At 42.8% G+C, this 25221-nt stretch overlaps 1 long non-coding RNA gene across 1 annotated transcript in view; it reads right to left on the bottom strand.

The window, feature by feature from the left end:
- Window positions 1-4472: 4472 nt before the first annotated feature.
- The window catches only part of LOC116082363, a 78811-nt gene continuing 58062 nt past the window's right edge, over window positions 4473-25221 (bottom strand). The window contains exon 3 of the long non-coding RNA XR_004115264.1: window positions 4473-5252. This is a non-coding gene — a long non-coding RNA (uncharacterized LOC116082363). The remainder of the gene's footprint in view (window positions 5253-25221) is intronic.

Below are 25221 nucleotides of genomic sequence, written 5' to 3'. Positions count from 1 at the left end.
TATATATATATATACATAAATACTATACACATATGCATATATACAATTATATCATTTCTCCCTTTCTTCCAATACTTTGCATATATCCTTTCTTGCTTTCTTTCAAACACATGGCTTCTCTTTTCCCATTAATTTTTGTTACAGATAAGCATACATGTGTGTAATATATATATTTATATACATACATACATAAATACTACACACACAAACACACACACATATATATGCATATGTATATGTGTGTGTATATATATATAGTCTATCTAGTCTGCTAGTCTGCATGCTTTTACTTGTGTGTATATATATATACAGATTTTTTTCATGCAGCAGAGAACCACATGCTCAAAGAAGAACTCTGCCACAGTAGGCTAAGCCCTTCCACATCAATCAACTATCAAGAAAATCTCCATAGGTAGAGTCAATTCTTCAGTTGAGGTTTTCTCCTCCCAGATGACTCTAGGTGTGTGTCAAGATGACTGTCTGTCTGTCAACACTAACCAGTACAGAGTTTTTGAAAATATTTATTGAGCACCTACTATGTGCTAGTCACTCTCTTTGATTTTAGGTGCATGTTGTATATATAAAGTCGGGTACACCAGTAGGCTAGAAGCATAGGAAGCAGAAACCCAGGCGTAGTATTCACAATGTGTTTGTGGCAAATGAAAAAGGAGAAATCAAAGAACAATGGAAACATCCAGCAAAGAGAGTCAGGGTCATGTTCCACTATTTTCTCTTATAGTTTGGATCTTAACTGTCCTCCAAAGGCCATGTTCTAAACATTTGGACCTTTGCTGGTGGAGTTGGCAGGGCTGGGAGTTGACAGAAACTTAATGAAGTGATAATATGTTTTGTAAAGCACAGTATGGTCCGGTGAGAGGGGGTGCCTCAGTGGGCCCATGCTGAGGCATCCCCCACCCCCGAGGTACCAGTCATAAGACAGGTCTAATATAGAATGAAGTTTATTTGGGGGGCATTGGAATGGGGGTTGAGAAGGGAGTAGAGGTAGAGAAAAGAGAGGAGTCAGAGAAAGAGGCAGTCCTAGAACACGTGGAGAGAGAGGGGGAGTGAGGAGGAGAGAGAGGGAGCAAGGGGTCAGAGAGAGAGAAAGATCAGAGAGGGAAGAGAGGCCAGTCCCTTTTATAGCCGTCCTGGCCTACCTGGCTGTTGCTAGGTAACTGCTGGGCGGAACCTAGACAGAATGCTAACATGCTAACAGGTGGGGCCTAACTGGATAGGGAGGGTCATTGGGAAAAGGTCCTTGGAAGGGACATTAGAAACACATTCTCTCTTTTTACTTCCTGGTCTCGGTTAGACGAGTAAATCCTTTCTGCCTGTGGCTGCCACCACAGTGTGCCATCTCACCGCTGGCCCAAAGCATTAAGGCCAATGGACCATGGCCTGAAGCCAAGAATCCTGGTCTTTTATCTTCGCTGATTGAAGGTCTCCAATATTTTGTCACTGTAACAAACATAAAACTCCTTTTTGTCAGATATTTTCTTTTGTTTTGATCAGTTCATCTTACACGCGAAGAAGAAAATGTGCCTTGAAGAACACTTAAGCCCAGGTATCAGAGGAGCCAAATAAATAGGGACGGATATTTGGTTGAAAATCTATTTAACATGTCTCAGTAAGCGAGAACAAGGCCTGATGTAGCCTTATTAAGATAAGAATATGTTTCTTCTTTATTATCTTGTTAGCCATAGACTTGAATTTTGATAGGGCAATTTTCAGGACTTAAACACTTGATTGCTACTAATAGTGGAAATAGCAGCAAGACAGCGTTTAGGTTTAATTTATAGTCATTTAACACAACTTTAAGTATGGATTTCTCCAAATGCCCTTGTTATTTCGGTGAATCTAGTCTCTACAGGCCTGAAATCCTGCTGCAATAATTGTGAGCGATGCAAATGGCCCCATATACTTATCTCAGCTCACAGACCCTCCAACAACACGATGACCAGCAATTGCTATAATGGGTTTTACTGGGATGTTTTTATCCTAGAAATCCTGTTTTAGTAAACCTGTGGCAGTAGTTGCAAGCTAAATGTTTTAAAAGTTATTTTGGTTTTTAAAAAGGAACCCTTTTCCCACTCTTTGCCCCCTCAAGGTCGGCTTGGCATTCCTCCTTGAGCCAGCACAGTTCACTTTTGTTCCACCAGGGGCCGCTGTTCTCCAAGCAGTGAGATCTCCAAGGGCGATCCACCTTCCAATTTCAAATAGGACAGCAGCAACAAATACTTCTTTTGAATTAATGTTTTGAGACCTTGAAAACACTATGCTGAGTGAAAGAAGCCAGACACAAAGGCCACATGCTACAAGGTTCTCTTTACATAAAATCTGTGTGAAGATCGTAAATGTATTAGATAAACCACAACAGGTCTGTGATTCCTGCGTCTACAGAATGCTGCCTGACACGTTTGCCCCTTGCCACTACATGCTTGCAGCGCACCCACCTTTTTCACTGCGATCTATTGTTAGCACCCTGTTCCTTGGTGGCTTCTTTATTATTTTGTTAGCTCTAGACTTGAATTCTGATGGAGCGGTTTTCAGAACTGAAAATCCTGCCTGGCAGAGTATTGGAGTAACACTTTGGAGGAGGAGCAGGGTAGGAACTGATAGACAGGGCCGCCTTTCACCGTTCTCACTGGAAAGTCCTGATACACATCCCTCATACTCTTCACAAGATGTCAGGGAAGCTGAACCTCAGTTCCTTGCATCAGAGGCTACGTCAAGACCACCCTTATAACTCCCACAATCCTGCCCCACTCCACGATTCCGGGGTAATTCCCCCTAATAAACACAGAGCACTGTCCACAGCCTCAGGTTCTGCTTTGCAAAAAGATTCATATGCTTGTCAGGGAAGCTACCGTTGAAGGTAAATCAAATAGAAGGGAGACCATGTCAGAGACACTGTGCACCATCCCTGTATCAGAACCTGCACACACACACACACACACACACACACACACACAACACACACATCTCTAGACTGCTGCAGTCACACATGTGAGACGAAATCATAGATTCAAGACTGAAACCAAAGCTGCCCATCTGTCCCTAGCTGTTTTATGGGGCTCTAGACTGAAGGCGATTACTTACACAGCTTCCCGTGCACATTAGATTAGTACCTTTCAAGCCAGATATGGACAGAATAGGACAGCTTCCATTTCCTTCCTACCCAGTGGTTAACTTCCCTCTCTCCTGCCTGGACTCACTTTAGTATGGGCTTACAGAACACAAGGTTTAACAGCAATTGGGTCTGATTTTGAGCCTAATGTTCCCGTGATGGGCAATAAAGCCTCAGGCAAATTCTTTACAATTTTCTTTCAGTTCCCTTGTGTGTGTGTATGTGTGTGTGTGTGTGTGTGTGTGTGTGTGTGTGTGCACTCCTAGACTTCTTTTGCGTGGGGTTTAAGCTACATACCCACCAACCACCTAGATATGCTCAAGAGAGATCCATTTCCTTTTTTAGCAGACTACACTAATCCACAACTGGTTCTACTTTTCTCTAAAGGTTCATGGTCATAGATGCATTCTGTACAAAGCCATGTTTCTCAACTACTGCAATATTGAGTAATCTGTCTCCTTCTGACTTAAGCAGCTACATAGTGTCCCTGATGCCTGCCTCACTCCTTCACCATACATGACTGGTTTTAAGTGGCTTGAGGGAAGAACACTGCCTCATCCAGCTGTGTGGCACCGGCTGCCTGTCCCACCTCCCTGCAGAGCTCCAGGGCACTGTTTTACTGAACATCACTGGAGCTTATCCCTGGGTTTGTGCTGCGTGCCATCCTTCCTGAGGAGGGTCCACACCAAGTAGATTCCCATTATGTGTCTGTCAGAGGATGCCTGTGTCCCTCACCTCACCAGCCTGTGGATCAGGGATTTCCAGACATTATAAAGAGGTAGAAGGCTAGACTAATCTGAGGAATGGCTTTTTTTGAGCTTCCTATCCAAGGCCTCTTTTTGACAATAGTTTTGGGTTATTCTTTGACAATTTCATGCATGTAAACAATGTATATTGATCATATCCACCCTCCTCCGCTTCCCTACGTCAACTCCCTCAGGACCACTCCATCACAGTCCCTCAAACTTCATAAACCTCTTTTAAATCTATTTACTTATTTTTCTCACTTTCTTGCTTGTTTATTTACTAACTTAGTGAGTCTTATCAGTGCTGCCTACATGACCATGGATGTGGGGTCATCCACAGGGACATAGGCAATCTACCAGTGACTCTTCTTCCCCTGCCCCAAAGCCATCAGCTGCCAATAGTTCCTCATGTACAGGTAAGACTTCAGAAGATGCTCTACCTTCCATGTTTGAATTTTTAATTGGCCTGATCTTGTGCAGGCTCTTGTGGGTTCGTGTGTACAACAGTCATGTCATGTCCAGAGGACAGCATTTCACAGCCTTCCATTCCATCTTAGAGTCTCTCTTGCTGTGATAAAACACCAAGACTAAAGCAACTTGGATAGGGAAGAGCTTGTTTGGCTTGCACTTGCATATCACCGTTCAACATCAAAGAAAGTCAGGACAGAAACATAAACAGGGTAGGAACCTGGAGGCAGGAGTTGATGCAGAGGCCATGGAGGGGTGCTGCTTACTGGCTTGCTCTCCATGGCATGTTCAGTCTGCTTTCTTATAGAACCCAAGACCACCAGTCCAGAGATGGCACCACCCACAATGGGCTGGGCTCTCCCCCTTCAATTGCTATTTAAGAAAATGACCTACACCCAGATCTTATCGAGGCATTTTCTCAGTTAAGGTTCCCCCCTTTCAGTGATTGTATCTTGTGTCACAGTGACATAAAACTCACCATCACACTCTCTATCTTGATTCTTACATTCATTCTGCCCCTCCTCTCAGATGTTCTTAGCGCTGGAAGGGCGAGGCTCATCAGGAATGAGCTCTCAGTTCTTCTCAGCACTTTGAGAAGCAGTGAGCCTCTACCCTAACCACCCACAGCAATAAGAAGTGTCGGGGAGATGGGATTTGAACCTAGATCATGCACACCCATGTCCTGGGTTCTGTTGTCCTATCTTCCCTGGTGACATAACACCAGAGCTCCAGACCTGTCCCACTTTCAGAGTCTCCGTCCCTCTTGCCAGTGTAAATATACTCGGGCTTGATTCAGCACCACTATTTGGTTCAGGAAAAGTGGCTAGCTTTGGTTATACCCATCAGATCACGCTGACCACAAAGAGTCCTCGGGTGATGTTCCATAACAAAGAGGATAAATAGGCATGGAGCTATGGGTATAAACATAAATATTTAAAATGCAATTGATAACTAAGATCATTTAGAAAAACAGCATCAATAGATTCTCCCCTAGCTCCAATGACTTTCCCTAACCATGAAGTTTGACCATGCTTATAGTACCAGGCATGAATTCCCTCCTGTGGAGCAAGACTAAATTCAATCAGAGAACAGTTGGTTAGCCCAGAAACTCTTTTCGTTATTGCACCACTGAGCGTGTCTTGCCTGACAGGTCAGTATTTTAGGTCCAGCAGTGGAAAAGCCCACTGATGTCTTTTCTCCCCAAGTAGTCTGCAAAGCACCTTGCAGCTTTATGAAGGCTAGCAAGGGGGAGAGTTTCCTGGAAATTTCAAGACTAGCTTCTCTGTATCCCTCAAGCAAGCAGACAGTGTCTTTAGCAAGAAGTTCTTGCCATGTAGTTATAGTGGGAAACCAAGAATGACAACAGCCTGTGTTGGTTTGGGTGCCTCCAGGTCTCCCTGGTCAATAACCTGGAGAGAGGTAACCCCATGCTTGGCACTGAGGTTTTTCACATAATAATCCTTGACCTTAGTTACCATACAACTAAAGATTAAAACTATTTAAGGTTCCATCTCTGACCCAGTCAGAATGTTCATAATCAGGAATAGAAATAACAGTAATTGAAGCCAAGGGTGGGAGGAAGGAACCTCTATACACAATTTGTAGGAGTGTAAGCAATTTGGAAGCTGCTAGTGCAGCCATTTTGGAAATTTTTGCTGGAGGTTTCTCATAAGCTAGAAATCGGGGGCTGGGGAGCTGGCTCATCACCTGCTACCCTTGAAGAGGACCCAGCAATCTCATGGCGATTTACAACGGTCTGCAAACTACAGTTCCAGGGGATACAGTGTTCTCTTCTGGCCCCCACAAGCATCGTGCAGGTGCACAGTTCAATGCACATGATGCAGAAGCACTAATGCCCATATAATAAATGAATAAGTGCCTTTTTAAAACTCAAGGAGAAATAGATGTTCCATATGACCCAACAATACCACTCCTGGACATATTCCAAAGGCCTTTATATTTACAACAGAGACACCTGCACATCCATGTTGATTCTCACTCTCTCAGGCCCTAGCATCAAATCTTTTGTTTGTTTTAACCTGGAGCACAATGAAGAAGCTCAAATAGAAATGGAACATTGGCAAGGGATTGCATTAAGAAGGAGAGATTGAGGATATAGGTGAGATGAAAGTAAAGAATATTGGAGGCTAAGGGTGCTCGTGGATGGTTAAGTAGAGCAATGGGGATGGAGGGATAAAGGACCAGGGACCACTTAGCCAAACAAAATGTGCATGTGCAAAGAAGCCACTTGAGAATCTATGACCTTGCAGCCCCAGTAAGAAATATACTTTAATAAATGTTGTATATTCTGTCTTAGGCTCTGGGTTCACAACTTTTATTTGTGTGTTTAACATGGAGTACTTACAGAAGCTAGGATAGTAGACATGAGGCATTGGCAGAGGGCTGCATTTCAGGATAGGAGAGAGTAGAATATAGGTGCAATGAAGGTAGGAAGGTATAATACCGACCGTTGTGGCATGAACAGGGCAGGGAGGAATGTTGGGAGTTAAAGGGTTAAGTTGGCGTGGTTGCAAAAACCCATTAGGCTTTGTAAGGTGTTAAAATATATATTTTTTTCTTAAATGGAATTTGAAGTAGGGCACCCCATAGCATTCGATTTCCCTCATTATACATAGCTTTGGATCTTATCTCTGTCACTTTCTGCCACCATTTTGACATCATAACTGTGTTCAATGTAAGAATAAGGAGAGCTGGTGTTCTTTTGGTGTCCCCTTTTTGCCAAGAGAGCAGAGGTATCTGCGAAGCTCCGATGATCACTCCTCTCTCCTGTCTTCTGCACAACCCAAGCACATTTTTTTCTAATATTCCCGCAAAGCCACATCATCGACAAATCCCACAGGAACTGTGATTACCAGTCTTTGTGTGTGTCTCATGGGCCCCTCTTCCCTTCCTTCAATCAATATTTATAGCACGTCTGGCACATAAAATAGTCCAGCAGTGCTGCCCAGTAAGAGCCTGAAGCAATTTACATTTCTCAAGACTTTCTGTCCAACAGGTAAGTCATGAGTGAATTATAGTACCTTCCCAGTGCTTTCTACCTGAAATGGCTCTCCTCCCAGCAATGACGCACCCTGCTGGAAGTGAAGGCTGCTTGGGGGATTTATTTTGAAAATAGAAACTAAAAAAATAAAATAAAATAAAAGTTCTGCATATCAAAACTGAGCAGAAATGTCCCTAATCAGAGCTTTTGATTTCTATATAATAATTGTACTTATACAAATAACTTTTGTACTGTATTCTTTTGGGGGATGGGGAAGGGGCAGAAAATGTGTAACCATTCTCCCCATTTGTTTGTTTGCTTGCTTGTTTGTTTGCTTGATTTGTATGTTTGACAGGATCTCTCAATGAACCCAACACTGGCTGGACAGGGATTCTCATGATTTCCCCCTCCCCCGGCCCCCAGCTATGGAATGACAGACAACACACATGTGTGCTGGAAATCCCAACTCAAGTCTTACATAGCCAGCACTTGGCCTGGTGAGCTACTCTTGTAAGGACACTTTCACCCCAAGGATCAGCCAATTAGCATGGCTTCTCTTTGACATAGATGCCATGAATGGACAAAGCAGCCCCTGGGTTCTTGGGGTGCCCTATCATTAGATGGCTGAACACTGACTGCTGTTGGTATATTTCAATATAGAAAGCTGAACCTTATTTTATACACACACCTGAAAGGACCAATGCCATTATTTAATTAAATGTCCTTAGTTAACCTTATCATCTAAGTTGCACCTGGTGGCTCACCTAGTAGTGGCTCCCAGCTACTCAGAAGCTGAAGCAGGAGAACAGTAAGGTCAAGGTATGCCTCGGCAACATAGGAAGTTCAAGGACAACCTGGGCAACTGAAACCATCACAAAAAAAGTAAAAAGGAAAAAGAGAAATAGAGGTATAAGTTCATGTTAGAGGGCTTACCTAGCATATCCAAAGCCCTAGCTTCACTCCTTAATAACTTCACCCCTGCCACCCAAAATGTTGGCTAGCTGCATTAGCAATGACTAAGCATTTTCTTTATTATAATACATATCTAAATCTTCATCTCAGTCTGTTTTGATCATATTCTTTCTAGCCCCCAACTCTTCGAGGTCCTCCCCCTCTCTAACAACCCAATTTCATAATATTTGTCACTTTTTAAAAACAGTAACAATAAAACATTAAGCCTTATGCCAATTAGTCAGGGTATCTTTATTTTCCCAAATGAAGAAGCTGAGGCTCAAGGATGCCTTGGCACTGGGCAGACAGTCATCAGTGGAGATGGAATTTGAACCTAGATCTCACATGCTCATGTCCAGGGTTCTGTTGTCCTATCTTCCCTGGTGACTTAACACCAGAGCTCCAGACCTGTCCCACTTTCAGAGTCTCTGTCCCTCTTGCCAGTGTAAATATACTCGGGTTTGATTCAGCACCACTATTTGGTTCAGGAAAAGTGGCTAGCCTTGATTACACATCAGATCAAGCTGACCACAAAGAGTCCTCGGGTGATGTTCCATAACAAAGAGGATAAATGGCAGCCAGCTGCCAGACACAGGCCACCATCCCTCAGCAAATGTGTAGAGGAAAAGAGAAGACAGCAGGATTCTATGGGCCATCTGCTCTGCTGGCTGACCCAGGCTGTTTGCATCCCCTGAGAGCCTTTTAAATGTTCTGCCTGGTGAACCTGGGTTACACATCCAAAGGGATAAACAGCCTCTCCTTCATTCCACCTCTCCTTCTCTTCCTCCAGCTTTATTCCAGCTGTGTTTTCTTCTATGGCCAGATTTCTCAACACCACCACCAATAATTCCTCATGGAGGGGCTGCCCTGCAGACTGTAGAATAGTTAGTGCTGACCTTCTACTCACAGGATTCCAGAAGGACCCTTATAGCTGTTGGCAATCCAAAGTGTCTCTGGACATTATCAATGCCCTCTTGGGGGCAAAAATGTCCTCTGGTCCATATGACTAGACTAGACGGTATGGAAGCACAAATAATGCCATCTTATTTCAGGGAAAAAAATCGTTCCTCCCATTCCCCAGGATGAATAAGATAGTGAAAGAGCAGAGTCATTCTTCTGGCATTGAAAGTATTTCTTGTTTTTAACCCCCTTCCTGCCAGGACCATATATTCGGTCCTATGTTTAGAACTGAGAGAAGGGGTTGGGGAGATGGCTTCCTTGGTAAATTGTTCAGTATACAAACATAAGGACTTGAGTTCAGTTTCTTGTACTCATTTGGAAATTCAGGTGTGTGTTATGAACTTGTAGTCCCTGTGCTTGTCAGCCAGCCTAGACTGATTGATAAGCCCTAGGTGAAACACCTAGATATAGGTGACAGACTCTGTCTCCCAAACAACAAAAATGTGGAGATCTATCCAGACTCCTCAGCCAGTAGAGGCGCGTGCTGCCAAGCCTGACAGCCTGAGTTCAATCCCCAAAACCTACATGGAGAAAGAACTCACTTCCAAGACTTGTCCTCTGGCCCTCAGGTAGATAAAGCACACACGTGCATAAATAAACAGATAAATAAATAAATATGCTTTAATGATAACTCCTAAGGACTGAAACCAAAGTTTAGCCTTTGGACTATACACACACATGCTACAAGCGTGCATGCACATGCGCACACACACATTCACACGCATATGGGAGGGGCAACAGAACACATATACACCAAAAAGTGAGGGGTCAAAAGAAAAGAATGTGAATGGATCTTAAATAACCCACTCCAAAGTCACAGGAAATTGGATCCATTAATGATCTGAGTTCTCTATTCTAAATCCCTGTGTTGTGTGGCTCCACTCGGCTGATTGGCTTACTCTCAACAACTAAATAAGCAAGGATCTCAAACTCAGCATTAGTCTTCTAAAACTGGAGTTATCCTCAGATATCCTCAGATGTGGCTAAGGTCAGCACACTATGCAGGTATCTTTTAGTCAGATCCAACCCAGAGAAACTGGATGTCACTCTGGGGTATGAGCTTTCCCTGCACACTGTCAAAGATGGTAAGAGAAACAACCTAAAGACATGAGAAGGTGAAATTGCTCAGTGCCAAGCATGCCAACAGCATCACCCGCTTAAGAGAGGACCAGAATGCTAGTGGTTCACTAAGGGAAGGATGATCTGTAGAGGGGATAGTCTTCTAGAGAACGAGGAGAGGAGGATTCCAACATACAGAATGTGGTTAGAAACCAGGATGAGGAACTATAAGGGGTTGGCAGACAACAGATACTTGAATCTTGGTTCTCACAATATGAGTTAATAGTGTAGATGAACATGGGAGAGCCATTTCCTTCAGTAACGTGTATTGAAAAGTTCAGGAACAGCCCAGTCCCTGGATCAGACAGACCTAAATCAAATCCCATCTCTGGCACTTGCCACGTGATTAAACTTGGGCCGTACCCTCTCTGTCTTGGTTTCCTCACTGATGAGGAAGAACAACACTCTCCACTGAGTAGGTGGCTGAGCTGATTACACAAGGCGGTGTCATCTGGGCTCATTGCAATGGTCACATATAGGAAGAGTTAAAAATTCTAAGTTCTTCATAAGAGAGTTTAGCCAATATGCCACTCTTAAGTGATTCAGGATTGTCTGTGGAGGTTAATACGCTTCTCAAAAACCCTTTACTCTGTCCACAGGGTGCTCCAACACAGCTGCTCAGTTTCCCACTCCTCTCTCCAAATTCCTGGCATTATCCCTATTGATTAAACTAGTCTTTGCCATTAGCTTCACAAGGTACACCAAGATCCTGTAAAATAGTTTCTCCTCCATACAAATTGGGCATGCAGCTCTTTAGCAACCATGTAGACGTCACTGCTTTGCAAGATGCCTCTTTTCTACGAGACTAGATGCAATCTAAACATTGTCTAGGCTCTGTCAGCTAAATCTCTACCCTCATCTTTTCCCACAGACTTCACCAGCAGGTGTAGAAACGGTGAAAAGTGTCTTCTAGCTGAATTTACAAAACAGTATAAGCTCATGGCATCACCATTGACCCCATTCACTTAAACATGGACTGACCACCTACTATGTGCTAGGAACTGTTCTCAATATGGAGATAACTTCATAAATGAAGCCTAGATTCCTGGGTCCAAGTTTAATCACGTGGCAAGTGCCAGAGATGGGATTTGATTTAGGCCTGGCTAGATTCCTCATGTTCCTTCCAATCCAATCGGTCTCCCATGCTGCAAATTTTGTCAGAAAATACATTCTAAATTCTATACCTCCTCTCTATAAGCACCACCCTCCTTCTCATGACCCCCTTTTCTTTTATGTAGCCTAGGCTGGTTTTTAAAGGTTAGCCTTGTGCCTCACTACAGGAATGCTGGGATTACAGACCTCTATCACCATGTCCAACATTCTCTCATCTCAAAGAGCATATTTCTTTCTGAAGACCTTTATCCTCCAGTTTATTCTCCCATGGATGCCAATGTTCCACTGAACAAAAAGAAAGTTGTTTATTTTCATTGCCTTGCTTTCAAATTCCCTGCTGGTATACCATCACTGGGTGGTAACATTTAAATTCCCTAATTAGGCACACACAGTTCTACACAATCTGGTCAGTGCCTGACTCTTCCCATTGCCATCCCTCCACATGCCATGCCTCAGCTCCACCAAGTAGCTCACACTTCTTGACGTGGGAGAGTATTTCTCTCTCTTCGCCTTCACATATGTTGAGCTCTTGATTACAAATACCCGTGCCTGATTCCTCTTCTTCCTTCTTATCGATCTCATGACCTCCCAGTAGCTCTTGTGACTCCATAAAACTCACTGAAGCATCCCTAGCTTACAGAGTGATTGCTATTTATTCCATCTTCCCATTCTACAAAGCACTTTAATGACAGCATATGGCTCTGGGATCATTTTAATAGATACCCACATTTACATGTGTTTCCTCCACAAAACATTCAGCTCTGCAAAGACAGGGACTATGCCCTGGTCCCTCTTGAGATTCCTAGAATCTAGTCCAATGTCAGCATTTATGAGAATCTACTGAGAAGAAGGACTTGTGGTTGTTTATTGGGTTTTGTTTCCATTGTGCTTTCAGATAGGAACTATCATTGTGAATTTATACACAGAGTGATTTATGGCAGATATTGGATGGTTTGCAAGACTGGTGATTGTACTGAAAGAACAAGCTTTCAACTAAGCTTCCAGAATGACCACTGGCTCTCAGAATTGCACGACCTTTGTCACAGTACAATACAATACAATACAACAGTAGATGCTGCTGCAGAAAGCCACTTTCTCGGGCAGCTGATGACAGCACTCACATTGTGTCCACCGTAGCTGTGTCTGCAAATGGTCTTTTTACTCATTGCCAATAGCTCTATCCTCTTAACACTGGTCTACAGTCATTTCACTTGAGCACATCCACTTGATGGAACCTACATAATATCCAGAAGCTAAACTGCAAGAGAGTTTGATAAATGCTCCTTTTTAGCTTTCTAACCTCGGCAGTCAGGAGGTTAGACACACATAGTTTGGAAGAGATGTTAAATAGACTAATCTAGAGTGTCCACGAGTGTCTCCTATGTAGCAGGCATTTTGACAGCTGAGCAGGATAAGTAGTCTTACTGTCCCCACTTCATTAATGAGAAGACAAGCTTACACAGAGAGAAAAACCTTGTCTTGGCTTATACAAATGGCTCGAATGGACTCTAATAAAAAATCAAGTCTGTCTGATTCTGAGATTGTGTTCTTTTGACCCATTTGCTATGTGTGAGTGCTTTAGTTGAAGCATTTCACACAGATCTAAAGAGGAAAAAAATCAGAAGTTTAACAAAATCTATTCTCCTCATTACCATCTCTGTTACTGTTGCTCTAAATTGTAGAAGATATGTGTTTGTGATAGAAAGTCTGTGTCTCTTTAATATGTCCAAATATATTGATTACCAGTTGGATAAATGTAAGGTCATAGAGATCCTGGTCTGAAATACGATTTTTCACTGGTGTCTCATAGATGTCAAATGTAGATGAAGTGACAAGGGTTCCTGATAATAGCCTAGTCTTTCAGTTCCTTGGGAATGTTCTAAATAACAGAAAACCTTATCTGACCCAAGTAATGCAAACCCAGATTAGCTTCAGCATTAGACATGGACCAAGGCTCCTACTTTGACACTGAATGTCCCCACTCTGGTGTTCTGAGTCAGTTAATGATCAGGAAAGTCACCATCAGCTGGCTCCAAACAGCAGCATCAGGAGAAAATTCTCAGAAAGACATTGGATAAATCCAGGTAGATGCAAACTAACAAAAAAGATATAAAAGTAATCATCTTAATCATGCTGGCTCACCTTATTCAGCCTGAGCTTCTTGAGGCAACGCCTCAAAAATATAAGCAATGAAAGAAAGCCATAAGGGGCTGGAGAGATGGCTCAGCAGTTAAGAAGGGCACTGGCTTCTCTCCCAGAGGTCCTGAGTTCAATTCCCAGCAACCACGTGGAGGCTCACAACCATCTATAAAGGGATCTGATGCCCTCTTCTGACATGTAGGTGCGCATGCAAACAGAGCACTCCTACATTAAAAGAAAGAGAGAAGAAAGAGGAAGGGAGGGTGGAGGAAAGAAGGAAGGAAGAATAAGGAAAAGAAAATAGAAATGACCAGATCATTTCTCAAAGTCTTGAAGATTGAGTAAATCTTACAGGCGCAATAATTTCTCAAGGGAAGGGGAGAAGCTTATTCTTCCTAGCAAGAGTTGAAACTGAGTTTGTCCCCAGACAAACTTCTGGAAGTTCTGGGCCAACCAGGTATCATATGATTTAATAAGTGTGCTTGTTGCACATAAGTGCTGTGGAGAGAGTCACATGACAGTGTATGTGCAGAGTTCCACATCCAACATCTGACTGTGTGTGCAAAGCTCCATAGCCCACGTCGGACTCTTAGCAAATGTCTAGCACATGCTAGGTTCATCTTAGGGCATTTCTTCCTCTAGTTCCATAGTGGTCAATGTTGTCAACTTTCTCCTTCCTCCCTTTTCCCTGTCTGGAAACCTGGCTCATGAGATGGTGCTGGCCACCTTCAAAGGGAGTCTTCCCTCAGTTAAATTTCTCTATAGGAAGTATGTCTCCTAGCTAACTTTAAATCCAGGCAAGTTGACAATGAAGATTAGCCATCACAAGGCCAAGGAATTGACCTATTGCTCCCAAAGAAAGAAAGGCATTCAAGCCCCCATTGGTAACTCTTCTTCTTTTTTTTTTAGTCAGGGTTTCTATTCCTGCAAAAACATCACAACCAAGAAACAAGTTGGGGAGGAAAGGGTTTATTCAGCTTACTTCCACATTGCTGTTGATCACCAGAGGAAGTCAGGACTGGAACTCAAGCAGGTCAGGAAGCAGGAGCTAATGCAGAGGCCATGGAGAGATGTTCCTTACTGGCTTGCTTCCCCTGGCTTGCTCAGCCTGCTTTCTTGTAGAACCCAAGACTTCCAGCCCAGGGATGGCACCACCCACAAGGGGCCCTACCCCCTTGATCTCTAATTGAGAAAATGCCCCACAGCTGGGTCTCATGGGGACACTTCCCAAACTGAAGCTCCCTTCTCTGTGATAACTCCAGCCTGTGTCAAGTTGACATACAAAACCAGCCAGTACACATGTCATACAATATCTCCTTTCCCAGGTTCCCCTCCAAAAAAAAAGAAAAATAAAATAAAATAAAACAAAAACAAAAAGAATCCCCTGTTCCCTCCCCCTCCTGCTGCTCACCATCCATCCTCTCCTGCCTCTCCTCCCATTGATGACCAACTTGGCCATCCTTTGCTCTACATATGCTGCTGGAGCCATTAGTCCCACCATGTGTACTCTTTTGTTGGTGGTTTAGTCCCTGGGAGCTCTGAGGGTACTAGTTAGTTCATATTGTTGTTCATCCTAAGGGGCTACAAACTCTTCAACTCCTTGGGTCCTTTCTCTAGCTTCTTTATTGGGGACCATGTACTCAGTCCAATAGATGGCTGTGAGCCTCTACTTCTGTATTGGTTGGGTACTATCAGAGACTCTCAGGAGACAGCTATATCAGGCTCCTGTCATCCAGCACTTGCTGGCATCCACAATATTGTCTGGGTTTGATGATTGAATATGGGAAGGATTCCCAGATCTAGCAGTCTCTGGATTGTCCTTCCTTCAGTCTCAGCTCCACACTTGGTCTCTACAACTCCTTCCATGAGTATTTTGTTCCCCATTTTATGAAGGAATGAAGTGTCCAGATTTTGGTCTTCCTTCTTGAGTTTCTTGTGGTTTGTGGGTTGTACTTTGTGTATTCTGACCTTCTGGGCTAATATCCACTTATCAGAGAGTGCATACCATGTGTGTTCTTTTGTGATTGGGGTAACTCTCCTTTTTAACAGTCCTACAGCCAGTCCACTTTCCCCCAAAGACCAGCATAAATCCTATATTAGTCTGTCTCCCTGGAGCCTCCCCATCTGGTTCCTATTCCTTTAAAGTCTTTTCCTTCTCCAAGTAGCGACCTGCCATTTTTAACCCTACACAAATACTTCCAAGTGCTCAGCCTATACAACACAAAATACACCGTTCCCAGCTCATACAGGCTGCTTTGGTTCACACACATTCCTTGTTCATGCATCCAGGCATTCATTTCTTTCACAGGTGTTTGAACATCTAAGTCTACTACCCTCCATGTTCTATAAATGCCAAGAATTTTTGACAACTGTGTTCACTACTGTGTTCCAAGTGCTTATGTCTTACCTACTGTTTTAATAGGTAACAGAAGTTGTTGAACATGAATGAATGAATCAATGAATGAATGAAGAATGAAAATTGGCTTTACAGAATGAGCCAAAGAAATATTATTCGTGGTGTTTTCTTGTTGAGATAAGAAGATTATGTTTTTTTCTTCCCTATATCTCATAAGTAATACCACTGTAGATTCTGGACAGTCTGTGTTCCCTGCACCGGGGGCACCATCTCCTATCCATGTAGCATTACCTTACACTTTGATGGAAAAATCTTTTTTTTTCTGATTAAGAACTAAATGTTCTTTCTGGAGAGGTGTAAAGCCCTTCTTAATTTATGTCACACAAGTGAACCTAACTCAGAGAAGCACATTTCAGAGTTCAGTGTCAATAAAGATTGGAGAGCTGCCCTGTGTGCTTTCAGATGGGTAGGCAAGGAAGATCCCCAGATAGCCACAGCCACGAGGTCTAGCCAGAGGAGAAAATTCACTTTCGTTAGCAGATCCCAGCAGTCCAATAGCAACCTGGCTGGGCATTCCATGCATACAAACTTGGTTAAGAAGGAATCCCGAATCAATTCCAGCTTACAAACGTAGAAACTGAGGCACAGAGAATGGCAGTAACATCTCCAGTGTTAACAAAGGATAAAATCTGGCCCAATGAGAACCAAAGTGTGTCTTTTAACCACAAAACCAGATATACAAACTGGTACGTGGGAGACTAATGTCCCCAGGCCTGGCTCTATCTTAGGCATGTTCCATAAAGACAGTCATCAGGAAAAACATTTAACTGGCACATTTATTCCAAGTTATCTACATACTGTATTATTATTTTGTCTGACATATCAGTTTCTCCTATATCCCTTGGGCCTATTGAAGTATCCCTGCTGCTTCAGTTACATTGACTGGAATTGTTCATATCTGGGTCCACCCCTGCTCCTCCTCTGAGGCCCAAATTACTTTCCACATGTTTGATGGCTCCCAACACTGACTTCTACACTGTAGTTACGGTATGTCTCCACTTTAGTTACTATAGCTTTCTTTTCTTTTGTTTTGTTTTGTTCTTAAGATTTATTTATTTATTTCATATATGTGAGTACAATTTTGCTGTCTTCAGACACACCAAAAGAGGGCATCAGATCCTATTACAGATGGTTGTGAGCCACCATGTGGTTGCTGGGAATTGAACTCAGGACCTCTAGAAGAGCAGTCAGTGCTCTTAACCACTGAGCCATCTCTCCAGCCCCTCATGGATTCTTCTATTTGGGCGTCTTCCTCGTTTTTTTTTTTTTTGTTCATGATGACAGAATCATCCATAGGGGGAGGAGGGATGAATGGTTTGCTTCACACCATTCCTTTCAAAGGTGTTTGGACAATCAGCCTCAGTACTGTGTTTGGAAAATGTAATGATTCCCCCTAGGAAATGCTGTTGTTTTCCACTCTTCTGCTCCACCTGGCTCATGCTCTCCCTGACTTCCTACCTTCTACCCACGCTTCTCTCTACAAAGGCTATGACCTTTCCTTCTATCTGAAATGACCTAGGTCTGAACGCTCTTATGTCACATATGGCTTTTCCCTTTAATATTTGTAATAAACGTATATCCCATTTTAAATTGAAATTCTTCTCTCCCCACTTGATTGTCCGTCCCTCCACCTCCACCGCCACCACAACCAGCGCTGTCACCAGCACTGTCACTTCTCTATTGTTTCTGTTTCTTGGGGCAGAAGATTAAGTCATGCTTCAACTCGTTTTCACATTAACCAGTGTGGAACCCTAGTCTCACTTATCTCAAAACCGTGTCTCTCCGATACAAAGACTCCCTGACAGACTCAAACCCCACCCTCTTCTAAAAGGTCCTCAGGAGCACAGTGGGTGGGAAAGCCTGTCTGCTGAATGCTTCCTTCCCCTCCACATCAAACTGCTACATAGGTGAGCCCGAGAGAGTCTGCATCCGCTCCTCATCTTGCTGAAGCAACAGAACTTAACAGCAGCAGCAGAAGATCCCCGGGAGCCAACGGAAGTCGAGTCTCCAGAGCCTCTCCCCATATTTACCGGGACTCAGTGCACCCAGATTTAGTTTGAGCTCCTACAGTCATATGCTCTTGTTAGCCAGGAGATAGATGGACTATTGTCAACTGCACTTGTGACTTCAAATAATGATGTCATCTCTGGCTGCCACACTAGCCTCCTCAAACTGACTGACCTCTTGCAAACTCTATCTGTATACAGCTGTCTCCGCTCACAGACATGTTAGCCCACTCTACATGCGCTAGAGAATGAGCCTTCCAGGCTCTGAGGACTCTTCTGCTCACTGTCTAAATTTTGACATCACCAAAATGGAACCTAACCTTTTTTTTCTTTTCCTTCAAGTTTTCTTTACAAGATACAGTAACTAGTATCATCCCAAATAAATCAGAGTCCCTATACTCAGGAACTAGGTGCTATCAGTAACTGATTAAGGACAGACTTTCTCCATTTAAAATTGCCTTGAGTATCATTCATTATACATGCAGTCCTTCAGTGACTTCTCAGACAATTGATCCCAAATGAATCAATGACTATAAATCAGTTTCCCTTTGATTCAAGTGTCATATCTTCCTACACAGTGGCACTCTGAAATTTCTTTTATATTTCAGTACTGTATATTATGGTATTTATAGATATAAAAGTATATTGACACTTCACATTGAACTTGGAAGTATTGGCTGTATGTGATGTAAAAAGACTGTCTGAAACCCAGGTAACAGAATTTATGCTTACTTTTTTAAATAATAGGGAACCTGGGTATTTAAATTCAAAGTAATGAAACACCAATCCCGAGCTTTATCAAGACTGCAAATTCAGCATATTATAGACTAAGCTGCTTCGGAGCAAGGGATGGCTCTGTTAATTTTCTTTTTCCTTTTCCTTGCTGCTGGTAAGCCTTTTATGGCTAGAAGGCAGGAGCCAGGTCTCCATAAACTCTATATGAGTTCCAGGCTACAGAATTATCAGACGCTCCTTATTTTTCACAAGTCACATTTCAAAAGAGAGAACATTTGCATATTCAACGTGAAATTCCATGGAAAGACGCCTCCTTGCCCAGTTTTAGAGTAATTATTTCTACATTTCTGAACTGGCAACACCTTCAGAATGTCAGCTCAGATGCACAATAGGCATTGGTATTAATTAGTCACTCTAATTACGGGGCTTGTTTAGACTAATCGAATGACGCAACAAACAGCTTCATTCTGTTGGTTGGATTTTTCACGAACAACTTAGAGTCAAACAGGAACTTGTTATGACTAGTATATTGCACAAACACAACTTGCAATTGAGAAAGCCCTTCTGTGTTCCCTGAATACAGGACCTCGCTCATAAAGCTGGCTCTACAGCTAAGTCCGCCTCCAAAGGTACTTAGAAGAAAGGCCTTTCTGTATCAGAGTGGAAAATCAATACCGCATGCTGGAGGGGGAAGGTGGAAAGTTAAAGCGTCCTCTTCACACCACACAGGCGAGTCAACACCACCGTGGGCTTGGGCGCTTGGGACGGTGCAGCACAGAGCTGTGGGCAGGTAGACAGACCCCGAACAGAGCCTCCCCAGCTCTGAACAGAGCCGACCTGAGCAGCCAGGCAAGCCTGTGCCCTCAGTCCTGAAGCTGGCACGGCTTAGCCCCGTGCCTCATCTAATTTGATTTCAGTGCAACTGCGGGTCTGTGTGCGCCTGCAAAATTGCATAATTTGCCATTTCCCCAGCTGTTATCCAGCAAAGCTATTCTTTGCACACCGATTTGCCTGGCTGCTAATAAACCCACAGGCAGAGGCGGAGGGAAGTTTGCACATCTCTCAGGGTCCTCAGCTTTTCCTATCCTCAAGAGACCCATCCCGCCCACATTTAGAGACAAGCAAAGGCCGGTGGGCCCTTCTTCATCTAGCCTTCTACACTTTGTGAGAAAGTCATCGGTTTTTGTTTTGTTTTGTTTTTATGTCCCTTTTGTCTAAACTGGCTATGCCTCTTGCTGCCCCCACCCACCCCGCTCCGAATCACAGGCTTCCCTCCTCCTCTCTGCCTCTCCGGAGCTGTTCTGTTACTTTTCCTGAGACACCCTGGTATTTCTGGCTCCCCCCGCCCCACGTTGAGTCAGATCTCAGTAGGGTTGAGGAGAGGTTCTAGAGTCATTATCAAAGCCAAAGGTAGGCAGGCTCTGACAGCTTTTCACAGCCCACTTCCTCGGGCTAGTATTTTTCCGTTACACTGAGGATAAAAGATAAGTAGTCTCTCAGATGTCCCTTTGCGGGGAACAGTCTGAAAATGGGACTTGGAGAATATAACACACTGCTCATTCTCAGGGGAGGGAGACATTCATAGCTTCCTTTGTTCTACAAAGCTCCCAGTACCCTGGAGGTAGATGGAGGGCTCCACTACTCAAGGCACACTCTAGATAACTGAAAAGCACAACAGGGCTGGCGCACACTGGGGACCCAGCTGTGGCCTGGGCTGAAGTCAGGACCAGACCCTCTCCTGTGGTTTCCATCAAACTCCCTGAGCTCAGCGGGAGCCAAAGACTTTTCTACTGATCTTTTCAGCTATTTATCAGTCAGCGTAAAATAAGATGTAATATGTCTTGATATTAAACTATGCATAAGTGCTGTTGGGTTGTAGCATAGAAAAAAAAAGGGAAATATCTATCTGTTCTCAGTTTTCTGCCATAGACATAATTTTATTAGTTTTTCATTTTTTAAATGCAAACTAATTGTATCCCCCACCTCACTCCCACCAGAGTGCACACACACACACACACACACACACACACACACCCTCTACTACCTAACTACATACCTAGCCTTAATTCCACCATAAAAATCAAATCACCCTGATAGCTTCATTATTGCAAGATACTTATGATGTTTATGCAACACACAGCATTTCTAGCTACTACTATGCATTTTTTCAAGAATGTATTTTCTCACTTTAAAATGGGCATACATTCACATGTTTCTGCAGGTAGAACATTCTGAAAATGATTCTCAACCAGTCTATTTCACTGCTTTTTAAGCCCAGATTTTGAATATTTGTACCAAAATTCTGGGATAGCCCAGTGTATTACTATTGAATCCCTTACAAGATCTTTCACCTTTCTATCATTCATGAAAATAAGTCTGATTTACTTTACATTAGAGCAATGGCAAGACTTTGCCTATCTGTCCTTGCAAGATCATTGCCACATGCGGGAGGTATGCCATTCCTTAAGGCAAGAAATTCTGTCGGGGAGGACACACATTTCATCTTGATTTCTGGGGAAGTCATCCCTCTCCCCATGGGTAGACAGAGACGTTTTAATATATTTAATACATTTAGTACTGAATTTCCAGTGGTTGTTGATTTTTATCAATGAAATGAGCTTATTTTTAATATGACATTTCCCCTTTGGAAAAATATTCACATATAGCCCAACTGATGCCTTGGATTTGCTGAAGAAGCTCCTGAGAGATTAAGTTTGTAGTCACCAACATATACAATGACTATTTCAGTTTGCATGTATAAATGAGCTTTCTTATCCAAGCAAAATGTCTCCTAGCATCCATTAAGAGTGGCCCTGTCTCCTTATTCCACTCTTGTCTCTGGTTCTGTTTCCATGGATTTTCCTATTAGGGATATTTGAGGGCTGTCTCTCCTGCATCTGATTTCTCTCATGTGACATCTATAAACCTCCAGGCAGCAGCATCTTTGTGAACTGCTTCAAGGACCTGCTTTCATTTCTCTCCTATGCCTTTCCTGGCCTGCCATGTGTTGTCTACACTATTCAGTATGAAATTGCTCTACGGGGACTGCCTCCTCACAGAGCCCCCACAGGCCTGCTGACAGCCTCAGTGACTAGATTTCAAGCTCAGAGACAGAGCAGCAAAAGCACCCTCAAACTTTTAGGTGATAATTGACAAGTAGCAGAAATGTCCGCTAAGGTGAGTCCGTGGGTTTATCTTATTAGGGTTATCTGTCAGGTTCACTCCAAGGTGAATGCTCGATCAAGTGTCCATACTTACATACACCATCCACACTGCATTTCCTTCTTGTTAGCAGAAGCAGAAGAATAAGAACACACACTGTGATGTGGTGCCCTGTACAGGAAACGTCACTGGACGCCAAATGACAAAATACTGCTGCTGTTTATTTGCTAGTGAACATAACTATGGGCAAGGAATGAAATAATCTAAGCCTGAGATTCAAAAGACGGTTTGTTCGAAATGTCAGCTCACATTACCAAGTTGTTGCCAAGATTGAAGCCAAGAAGAAATTCAATAAAGAGAAAGTCCAATATCTGAGGTTCTGTGTAAGCTGGACCATAGTCTCCAAATATTCACTAACATGTTAGCATCATGCTGTGGATCTAATTGTGCCTCCTTAAATTTGTGTGCTGAAGCCTGGATTTAGAGACAGGCATTTAGAGACAGGATCTACAGGATCTATAAAGGTTAAGTTTAATGTCTAAGTGTGGGGGCCTTAAACCCATAAGTCTAGTATCCACATAAGAAATGGAAAAGTACCAGGCGCCCCTCTATCTCTGCACATTGCTAAGCCAAAAAGAGTGGTCCAACGAAAGATGGATTCTTCCAGGAACTTGAAAGTGTATTTCTAATTCAGTGAGGAAATAGAACTCTACTGTGGAATTTTGTTTGGCAGCCTCAGCAGACTAATAAACAAGTTGAATGTAAGAACTTTGTCATGATCTGTCCTTTTAGCCTTCATACATAACTCAGGACCTAGTTGGCACTTGTAAGATTTTGATGAACTAGTCGATGAAAAATGATCTTATTTTTTTTTTCTTTTAAATGCTATTAGATTTAGAGAAAAACAAAGGAAATTGGTCTGCTAATGTAAAAAGGAAGAAGGAAAATGTAACTTCAATTTATATTTCAAATGTTATTATCATTTTATGTATTATTGTATACAGAATCCCACATCTTCCAGGCTTCATCTTGTGTAATTGCAACGTGCCTGGGTGAAGATAGGTCTTTCCTCATGACTTCATCCCTCAAGGGCATGAGAAACATTACAAGCATTGTGGTGCCTAGAAACTCCTCCTCCATTCAAACCTTGCCACCTCCTCCTCTGCCCACCTCCAATGTCTTTGCCATCTTCCTTCATCCTTACCTTCCCTAGTAATTAGTGCTTGTTTTTAAATCAGCTCTGTAAAGTATATATGTCAAACTCTAATAGAAACCCTTGACTGACAATGGATTACACATTTTAAATTGTATTTTTTCTTATGTTCTCACACAATCTCAATGACATTATTAAACCTTACAAAATGTATTCTCTTTTTTGTCTAGCACTAGACTCATTCAAATTTCTCTAAAAGGTATGGAAAGGTCTTTTTATGGTCAGCTTATATAAGCAAAGTCCATTTGTAGGTGCTGCTGTGTTAGGGCAGGAATTCCAGCTTAGTCATTCTGCAGCCTTAATGCAAGTGATACATAGGGCTCAGTGGATACTCAGAGAACATTGTTCATACTCTTCACATTTCTCAAGCCTTTCCACCTGACAATCACTGTCACAGTTCCTAGCAATAACAATATAAACAAGATACACCTTCACGTTCAAAAGCCAAATCTTCAAAGTTTGGATGAATTACAGTGAAATACTTGAGGTCCTGGGTTAATGCTACCAATCTGAGTCATATAATCCTCATATCTGTTGACCTTTCCTAGACGTGCAATGGCTATCCTTGGTAGTCAAGTTGACTACATCTGGAATCAGCTAAAATTCAAGCAATTGGGAAGACTTGTGAGGGATCTCTCTTGATGGGAAGCCCCACCCAAAATCTCAATTATCTAAGGTCAGAAAACAACACCTGAATCTGGACCATACCTTTCTGGTGGTAGTGTACTTAAAATGTCATGGAATAAAGAAGCTTTTGATTTTTGCCTTCTTGCCCTTCTTCCCATTGACAAGTTCGTCTATCTTGCTGATGAAGCATTTCATTGCTGGTATTAGAGCCTACTTATTCAGGGTTTCAAAGTAAAATGAAGACCAGCACAAACATCAGCCTCATGAGTGAATTGAAGTACTACCAAATTCTTGGCTTTTTCATCAAAAGACAGTCATGGTTGGACTATAGGAACCACAGCCCCATAAAGCACTCTAATAAATGATAGAGCCATTTTTTCAGTTCTGTTTCTTTAGAGAACTATAACTAATACAAGAAGCATCAATTATTTTTATATAGATAAAAGTGAAGATATAAATTCTATCATTTAAGTGCTATTTTAGGCAAAATTGCTGAACACCTAACAATATATTTTTATATTATTTTTTTTCTGCTGCCAAGTTTGTCACCACTTCCTCAGCCTGCTTACCACCTGGTTATTTGTTAATAACATCTCTAATCTGTCATACACCAGTCCAAATGAGTATATACTGTTGCTTCCTCAAATGCTACCAAAGGATTCCACTCAGACATACAAAAAGAGCATTTATTGTGTATGCATTTCAGATCCCATTAGACAACTGGGCAGAGGCTGAAGAAGGCTTGCATAGCACCAAAGCTTCAATTGAGCAAGAAAGTTATCTTTACGCTAAGACATTATAATGGTTTGAATAGAACCCCCCCCCCCCCCGTAGGCTCACAGTTTGAATGTATGGCCCACAGCTAGTGGCACTACTTTGGAAGGTTCTGGAAACTAAAGGAGAGCCTAGCCAACAGGTCACTAAAAGCAGGTCTTTGACGTTTACACTAATCCCAAGTCCTGCCTTTCTCTCTGCTTCCTAGTCTGCATGATGCTGGACAGTCTCTGACACATGTGCCACCACCATGACATAAGTCAGTTTAGTCTTCCTCTCCTTCTCTACCATGACAGGCTGGGCTCCCTGAAACTATGAGATCAAATAAATTCTTCCTCTTCTCAGATGTTTCTTAATGGCATGGTGGCCACAGTCACACAACTCTAATTAGTACTGATGCTAGCAGTCCCTTCCCACAAAGGATCTCATGGGCTCTGCATGCCCTGTAGTTCCATGCCTCACGCCAGGTGTTCAGAGCCCCATTTCCTTTCTCTTCTTCTTTCCTCACTCATCAGAGAAGTATCTCTGGCCGGGGGCTGAACAGTTCTTTCCAAGCCTCTGCTGTGCTAGTGAGCACCCACCGTTGGTGTTGCCCCTTCCTCGAGTAGTTTCTCCCTGTGTTAGGTTCCTTGAGTAGTTTCTCCCTGTGTTGGGTTCCTTGAGT

The sequence above is a fragment of the Mastomys coucha genome, unplaced genomic scaffold, assembly GCF_008632895.1.
Source record: "Mastomys coucha isolate ucsf_1 unplaced genomic scaffold, UCSF_Mcou_1 pScaffold7, whole genome shotgun sequence".
NCBI lineage: Eukaryota > Metazoa > Chordata > Mammalia > Rodentia > Muridae > Mastomys > Mastomys coucha.
This window is presented reverse-complemented; position numbering and strand designations above follow the sequence as displayed.